This window comes from Notolabrus celidotus, unplaced genomic scaffold, assembly GCF_009762535.1.
Source record: "Notolabrus celidotus isolate fNotCel1 unplaced genomic scaffold, fNotCel1.pri scaffold_290_arrow_ctg1, whole genome shotgun sequence".
Taxonomy (NCBI): Eukaryota; Metazoa; Chordata; class Actinopteri; order Labriformes; family Labridae; genus Notolabrus; species Notolabrus celidotus.
The window spans coordinates 8,203-17,345 of NW_023260128.1; positions in this window are offsets into that span (position 1 = coordinate 8,203).

The following is a 9,143-nucleotide window of genomic DNA, read 5'->3' on the forward strand; positions in this document are numbered from 1 at the left end:
TTTAGTCACTTTTTATTTTATTTATTTTTTTATTTTTTTTATTTTTTTTATTTTATTTATTTATTTATTTATTATCTCGTTCAAATTTTAGTCACTTTTTATTTTATTTTATTTATTTATTTTATTTCATCTTATTTTCTTTTAATGGTTTAATATTTTAGTGTTTTATTATCTTAGAAATGTATTTTATTTTGGTGAGTTTAATTTCCTGTGTTGAGTTTTAACATCTTATTTTACCTCATTAAGACATAATGAAAGCGTTTCCTCAGTTCGTTCAGAAACTTCTTTTTTTATTTTTCATTAATTGATTTATTTAATTTTCATAGTTTTTTCTTATTATTGTTGTTGCATATATTGAGTTTTAACCTGAGGATTGTGGGGTGGGTTTGGAGTCAGGACTGGGGTTGGCATTAGGGGTCTTTTTATTTTTATTTATATATATCTTTCTTTTTTTAATTCCTTCTATTTGAAGTTGTTTTTATGTACAGCACTTTGTGTTATAATGTCATTGTATGAGAAGCTCTTTATAAATAAAGTTTGATTGATTGATTGATTGAGAGATACATGGTAGCCTGGGGTCCTCAGGTGTTTCAGGTCTGACAACATCAGACAACCTCACACAGGCCACCCAGCCGGGGTTCATCAGGCCCCCAAATCTCTGCAGCTTCACTCACGGGTTCCCAGTTTCGGTTCAACACCGCCACTTTAAATCTCGATGTATGGTCAGAAGACGTCGGGATTGAAACACGATTCTTTTAACGACTAATTCTGCATTTTCATCTCACATTCAAGCTCATCTCTTCTTCTGTGGTGTGGCTGATGATGCATAACATTGGAGGTCGAGTTGAGTCAGTTAAATCACTGATGCACAAACTCACACTGATTGTCTTAAAAAGAAATACAGGAAACAAAGGACAAAGAAGAAAAGGAAGAAAAGGAAGGAGGAAGAAGTTCTTCTTGGCGACCGAGCCTCCGGCTGCCTGCCATCTTTGCTAACAGCTATTATTGGAAACAGCGACCTTTGACCCCTAGTAGTGGCCCTTCACACGGCAGATGGAGCCCAGCACACAGACACACAGACACACACACACACACAGACACACACACAATAACAGATTTGAGTTTCCTCAGCCTGGAGGCACACACATCAAGCGTTCTGATTGGTTGGATAAAAGTCCCAAAAGTGGGCGGGGCTTAAGAGTAACTTCAGCCTGAATCACAGAGGAAGTTTAGAGACATTTTAAAGCTGATGGAGGATAGAGACAATGTTTACTTTCTGAGTGTGTGATAAAGATGTTCTTTGAGTTTTAACTAGTTCACACAGTTTGGAGGATAGAAATTCAACGCCATTTATTAAGTTTGGGTTCAAATTAAACTTTTAAAGAACACTTTTATATCTAAACTTCACAGAGAGGGGAGAGGAGAGACGTACGTTATTGTAAAATAAGTATTTAGGTACAGAGATTAGGTCGGTCTGTAGTTTGAGATAAATGTGCTTTTAGCATTTTTAATTTTAGCCCACTTTTTAATTATGTTTTAACATTTTGGAGCCAAATATCTACTTTCCATGCCACTAAATTTCTCTGATAACTTCAGTAACTCTAAGATTTGAAAGATTATTATCAGCAAACTTTGAGTGACTCATAATAAGACCAGCAATATTAAATTAAAGCGACTTAATAAATCAGTTCTTTCACTTTTAGCACTTTCACTTTGTTTTGGTCTCAACACTTTTGTAACTTTTACAGGAGTAATTATTTGAACGTAAGACTCTGTGTGAGTGTTTCTACATCATGTCAAACATCTGAGCATGTAAACATTCATGCTATGCTAACGTTAGCATGTTAACATCAGGGTTAACATGTCCGGTATGAGACGGTTGGTCGGCCCTCTCTTGAGCAGAGGAGGAACAAACTCTGGTTTTTGTATGTTTTTAAAGAGCTTGCTGGAAAGTGTCCCACCTTCATTACAGACTTGTTGGAGTGGAATTATGGATCCTACAGGACTCGCTCTTCTGATTGGCTCATTCTGAAATCACCTTGAGTTAATACTGAACTGGGTCGATCAGTTTTCCATTGATGCCCCTAAATCATAGAACACCCTCCAACAGACTTTAAAGTTGACATCCTTCCCCTCTTATGCAGAGTTTAAGACTTTACTCTCAGACCACTACGTCTCAAACTGTCTCTGTTTTAATGAATCTATTGTTTTGTGAATGATTGTGTGTTTGTTTGTTGTTTCTAATGTGCCTGTGATCTCAACAACATTGGAAATGAGAGAAACCTCAGTGTCTTATGGAGAATAAATGAAGGTTTTAAATTGAATTGAACTTCTGAATATCTTAAAGGGGACATATCACGCTTTTTTCATCAACATATATTGGTCTAAGAGGTCCCCAAAACATGTCTTTAAAGTTTATGCTCAAAAAAACACTTTGAAATTAGATTTTGGTCTGCCTGAAAAACCACTCTTCTTCAGTCCTCCTCAGAACAGTCTGTTTTCTCTCTGACCACGCCCCCTCAGGAAGTGGATGTGCCTCGGCTCTCCAGCACGTTGATCTAATGTTTCCATGTTGGCTGAATATACACGGCTGCTCACAGATCACGTTACTTCAACCCTCTGAATCTGATCCTGACGGAGAGGCGCCTGCAGCAGGACCTTTCTGAACCATTGGTCACAGATTTAGTGTTTCTTGTTGTTTTATTTATCAGTATGTTGACGTGTGTCTTGGTACACAGCTACCAACATGTAGCTATGTGGCTATGCTAACTAGCGCTAGCACTTTTCCATGATAAATAAAAATCATCCACTAGATCTTCAAATCTGCAGACGTGGGGAGTCAAACCGACCTTTGTGTTTATTAAGACAGCCTACAACTAGCATGCCTCCCTCCTAAGCTCCTTGTTAGCACACATGTGTGCAGGGAATGAAAAACAGAGGAGGGGTTGAGTTGTATTTTATACAGTCTATGGGCTGAACAAGCTCCGAGCTCTGACTTCCTGTTACAGACCGGATATTGTTGTTACGTAACAAAAACACGGAAGTCTGAAACGGCCTGTTTCAGCACACATTTACAGAAAGGTGGAGAAATCAGAACAGGGGCAGAATGGATTTTTTTCATTCTCAGGGGGTTTGTAGACAGGGACACAGATTTCAGGTAGAGAACCATTAAAAAGTCAATTTTGCACCATTAAAGTGAAAACCAGATTTTGGTACAAAGTGAAACAAGAACTCAAATCTCCTGTGTAGACACAAATGACCAAAGTTAGTAACATAGACTTTACCTGCAGGATCGTTTTTTAGTTTATCACTTAATATTTTGTGTTTTTATTCTACTTTTAGTCGTGCATGTGTTCATAACCTCACTGAAGGAGTTAAGATAAGATAAGATCCTCCTTTATTCGTCCCACAACGGGGAAATTCATGGAGTTCCAGCAGCAAACAAGAAGGTGTACAGAACAAGAATTTAACAAGAATATATAAAGAAAAGAAATGTTCATCAGAGACGACAGCTTGGCCATAATTCTCCTGTCAGCCACCGCCTCTCTGCTGTTTCAAACTATCTATATATAAATATAAATCGATCCTGGAATAAAACTTTGATTCTACTTTGAGTATTTATAGATTTGGGGATTTTTGGGGAGCACTTCTGCCACCACTCAGAACAGAAGGGAAGAGGAGGAAGAGGAGGAGGAGGAGGGATGAAAGAGGGCAAGAGCAGAAGAAGAATTGGAGGAGGAGGAGGAGGAGGAGGGGGTGGAAGAGGAGTGGCTCCTCTGCACAATGAACAGAACTGTGAGGAGGCGAGAGAGCTGCGCTTGGTCTCTATTCAGTCCTTTTAATACACACACACACACACACACACACACACACACACACACACACAGAGAGAGAGAGAGAGAGAGAGAGAGAGAGAGAGAGAGAGAGAGAGTCATTACCAAAACACAAACCAAGTCTTTACCATAAATTTGGATTATGAACATTGTAAAGTTTCATCCCCCCAAAGAAAAGCGAGCTGCTAAATGTGACCGTGGATAAAAGCGCTCAAACACTCCTCTGAAGTAAAAGTAATAAGAACACATTTAAAGATAAACTCTGAATGTTTCTCAGACTGGAGCAGAGTGTCGATGCTGCTGGTCCTGAAGGAACACAAAGTCTTCATCAGCTGAGGAAAAGATCAGAAGATCCAGCGTCTGAAGAAGGATTCATTATTAACATAAACCGGGTAATCGTCTGCATATCGCCGAACATCAAGGTTCTGATTGAGGACGATTTTCAGCAAAGATTTACAAAATAAAGCTTCATCTACACTAATGTATTATAAAAGATGAACTCTTGATGAGCTTATACCCAACATTCACCCTACTCCAGGGATTTTTAGTCAACGTTCTTTCCTTTGTGGTTGTTTTTTATTGTAAGTGGCAGAATATGAGACTTTTGGAAATGACCATGAATTCACTCCTGACAAATTTGAACACAAACTAAATATGACAGATAGAAAATAATCTGGAGCATCATGAGACCACTTTTTAAATCATCCTACTTGGTAACCTGTTAGCTTGCTTTAGCTAACTTTAGCATTCAACCACATCTTAGCTAGCATTATAGTTTGAAAGTCCAGAAATGCTACGAGAGAAAATGTGTAAATGGATGAAACAAAGGATGTTTGTCATCCTCAGACTTTTTATCTGGCGGCATCATCACGCCAACATATTAATGTGTGTACTGCCCTGATTTCATCATCAGAAACCTGCAGAACTACAGTTCCCATCAGCCTCAGCTTCACTTTGCTACTTGCTAATTCTCTACAGCATTGATGGAGAGTAATTAATGGTATTTATTACCCGGCTCTCTTACTCATCTTCGGGTTGTGGAAGAAGCTTGATTCTGATTGGTTAAAACCCTTTGACGATGGTTATTAACTTTCACTAACATGAGCAACACCAGAGACGGCGATACCGATCCGATAGCGATACTTTGTGCAAATACACCTAATGTGTCTGGTAAATCTAAAAATGTATTAAAATTAAATTCATTTATTTATTTATTCTAAACTCATGAGTATATTGAGGTAGCGGCCTCATTTACAATATAGCCGAGCTAATACAACAACAGAACAACCAAACAGAGGAAACAATCATACACAATATGTGAAAATGGTGTTTTAAACACACACAAAAGAAAATAATTAAACAATAAAACCATTAATATAAATTATTGTTTAATTATTAAAGGTGACATATCATGCAAAATCGACTTTTTAATGGTTCTCTACCTGAAATCTGTGTCCCTGTCTACAAACCCCCTGAAAAGTCAAAGACTCCATTCTGCCCCTGTTCTGATTTCTCCACCTTTCTGTAAATGTGTGCTGAAACCAGCCGTTTCAGTTTTCAGTGTTTTTCATACGTCACAACGCCATCCGGTCTGTAACAGGAAGTCAGAGCTCGGAGCTTGTTCAGCCCATAGACTGTATAAAATACAACTCAACCCCTCCTCTGTTTTTTCATTCCCTGCACACATGTGTGCTAACAAGGAGCTTAGGAGGGAGGCATGCTAGTTGTAGGCTGTCTTAATAAACACAAAGGTCACTTTGACTCCCCACGTCTGCAGATTTGAAGATCTAGTGGATGATTTTTATTTATCATGGATAAGTGCTAGCGCTAGTTAGCATAGCTACATAGCTACATAGCTACATGTCGTAGCTGTAGCTGTGTACTAAGACACATGTCTACATACTGACAAATAAAACAACAAGAAATACTAAATCTGTGACCAATGGTTCAGAAAGGTCCCGCTGCCTTTCTGGCAGAGGTCGGTTTGACTCCCCACGTCTGCAGATTTGAAGATCTAGTGGATGATTTTTATTTATCATGGATAAGTGCTAGCGCTAGTTAGCATAGCCACATAGCTACATGTTGGTCGCTGTGTACCAAGACACACGTCGACATGCTGACAAATAAAACAACAAGAAACACTAAATCTGTGACCAATGGTTCAGAAAGGTCCTGCTGCAGGCGCCTCTCCGTCAGGATCAGATTCAGAGGGTTGAAGTAACGCGATCTCTGAGCAGCCGTGTATATTCAGCCAACATGTAAACATTAGATCAACGTGCTGGACAGCCGAGGCCACACCCACTTCCCGAGGGGGCGTGGTCAGAGAGAAAACAGAGTGTTCTGAGGAGGGCTGAAGAAGAGGGTTTTTCAGGCAGACCAAAATCTGATTTCAAAGAGTTTTTTTGAGCATAAACTTTAAAGACATGTTTTGGGGACCTCTTAGACCAATATATGTTGATGAAGAAAAGCCTGATATGTCACCTTTAAGAACTAGAACTAGTAGTTCCAACCACCTGCGTTTCATTTAGACAAGATCTCAATGGTTTAGTTACTTTCCATCGTGTTTCTGTTAATGATATACATCGCCTCAAATGACTGAAGTATCAAAAGTATCAATATTTTGATTTGAGAATCGATTTTAGAGCATAAAGACCTGGTATAGGAAGTATGGATATTTCAGTATCATCACTACTGATCACACGTCATGTTCAGACTCATTTAGATTCTGCTTGTTGACACCACAGACCAGGAGTTCCCAAACTTTTCAGCCTGTGACCTTCAAAATAAAGGCGCCAGACTTGCAAACCCCACTGTTATTTATTTATTTATTTATTTATTTCAAGTATAGCATTATTATTATTTTCTTTTAATGGTTTAATATTTTAGTGTTTTATTATCTTAGAAATGTATTTTATTTTGGTGAGTTTAACTTCCTGTGTTTCCTCATTAGCAATCATGAGAGCGTTTCCTCAGTTCGTTCAGAAACTCCTTTTTTATTTTTCATTTATTTATTTTAATTTCATTGTTTTTATTATTATTATTATTGTTGCATATATTGTGTTCTTAACCTTAGGATTGTGGGCTGGGGTTGGGGATAGGATGGGAGGTCTTGTTATTTTTGTATTTATCTTTCTTGTTTTTTATTTATTCTATTAGAAGTTGTTTTTATGTACAGCACTTTGTGTTACATTGTCATTGTATGAAAAGCGTTGTATAAATAAAGTTTGATTGATAATCTTTGCTAAAGGAATCGTAGGAGTCTAATATTAGAGATGTGTAATCTGTGTTGGTGTGTTAATCTGAGAGTTAATCAAAGTGATTTTCAGCAGAAACACTCTCCCAGCATGATGCAGAGTTTAGACTTAATGACAGAGAGGAAACCTTTAGGGACTGTCTCCCCCCCTCTCTTCCCCTCTCCTCTCCTCCCTCCCCTCCTCTCTCTCTCTCTCTCTCTGGACCCTCACCATCTGCCACAGCTGTCACTCGCCCCAACCGCCACTCTAATTGACAATGAACCCAAAGGCGCGGCGATAATTACAGCCGGCCGCTTGGCAACTTCTCCGGGTTTCAATTCCTCCTTTTCAGGATTCATCAGGCCCCATCTGCCGGGGCCCGAGTCTGGCATCTGCCTCCCCCCCGTCCTCCCCCGTCCTCCCCCGTCCTCCCCCTCCTCGGCCTGCTGGGGGTTTTGTGTTGGTGCTTATTAGCGAGCTGGCCTGTAACCCTCAGAGGTGAAGACGCCCCGAGCAGAAAGACTCACACTGTTTGTTCAGTCACAGAAAGTCGAGGCTGAAGAAAAGGACTCCTCGCGGTTTGCTCGTTTTCTTTCTCCTCCTGCTTTTCTCCTCATTCACTGCTTCATCTTTTCATCTCTTTCTCCTTTAAGAGGAGCTTTATTAGCACCCTGTGCCGCAGACAAAGAGCTCCAGGATATTTATAAAAATCCACAAATACTCTCCAAAAAAAAAAAAACAGAGGCAGAAGTTTATTCAAATAGGATTTTACTTTTATGTTCTCGCCCGAAATGTCCCTTTAAATCCCTAAAATAAAAACCAAAACAACAAAATAATCTGACCTTTTCATTCTTTTAATTTTCAGATTTGTTTTATATGTAACAAGTGAAATAATTCCTTAAACTGTCTCATTCAGAAAACTAAACCTTCTTAAGGTGGCTGATGAACATGGACTTTTTTATTGGTAGATTTAAAACAGATAAAATAAGAAACACAAACACAAAGAAAACATATTTTTTGCGAAGTTAAAGATGAATACGATCCCTAAAAGTCCTGACGTCAGTCCTCTTAAAGCCAAACAGGTGTATCAAAGCAGAAACCTTTGTGTTGTCTCTTCTTGAAGTTTGTTTACATGCAGGAACGAGCTCACTGCTGCCCCCTGTGGACGATATGTGGACGACACCAACAAACAACTACAACAAGAACCAACCCTCCAGCCACAGGGGGCAGTAATGGGTCCTTTACAGCCTGTGTGGACTTATCTGTTCTCTAGCTCCATTATAATGACCTCTTTGTGAAAAACTAACATTTTGTTCAAAGTAACTAAGTCGACTAAGATCTGTGCTGGTTCAGAGCTGGTTGAACTCGTGAACCAACACGGCACCCGTTTGTTTTTTCGCCCCCCTTCAGCCCGAGGAAGAGACACGTCATGACGTCAGATTTACTTGACCGCTTTTCCCAGCAGCTCTAGCGCGAACTTTCCCTCACAACAACAAAGATGGCGGACAACGGCAGCTTGTCTCCTCGGCTGACCGCTGCTTTACCTTGGATTCCATTAGTCTCTTTTATTTGTTCACTGCAGGATAATTTATTTATTTATTTTATTGTATTTATTTATTATCTAAAAGGACTGTGCATATTAATGAACACTTCTGTAAATGTGACAGAGTTAGCCAAAAGGCTAGTTTACATCTGTAGTCCCTTGCCAGATGTTAAAAAAGGCTCCCTAAAAAGATCAACATTAAACAAAGATAACAGAGTAACATAAAATCAAAGTAAGAAGGTAGAGGAGAAACCAAAACACAAACAAACAAACAAACAAACAAAAAAGAGAAGAAAAGAAAAGTACAAATAGCACCATATGATTAAAAATGACTAAAAGCTACATCAGGACATGATATGACAGTTTCTGAGAAAGTGTCCATGGAGATAAAATACACAGAGCAAGACAATCAGGAAGCAGCAATGGTGGAAACACATTTGGTTTGTGTTTTTGATCACGGCAACTCGCCCCTCGCCCCCCGCCCCTAATGTAAGCGGGTCGCGGTTCTAGATCAGCAAAGAGTTAGAGCCACTC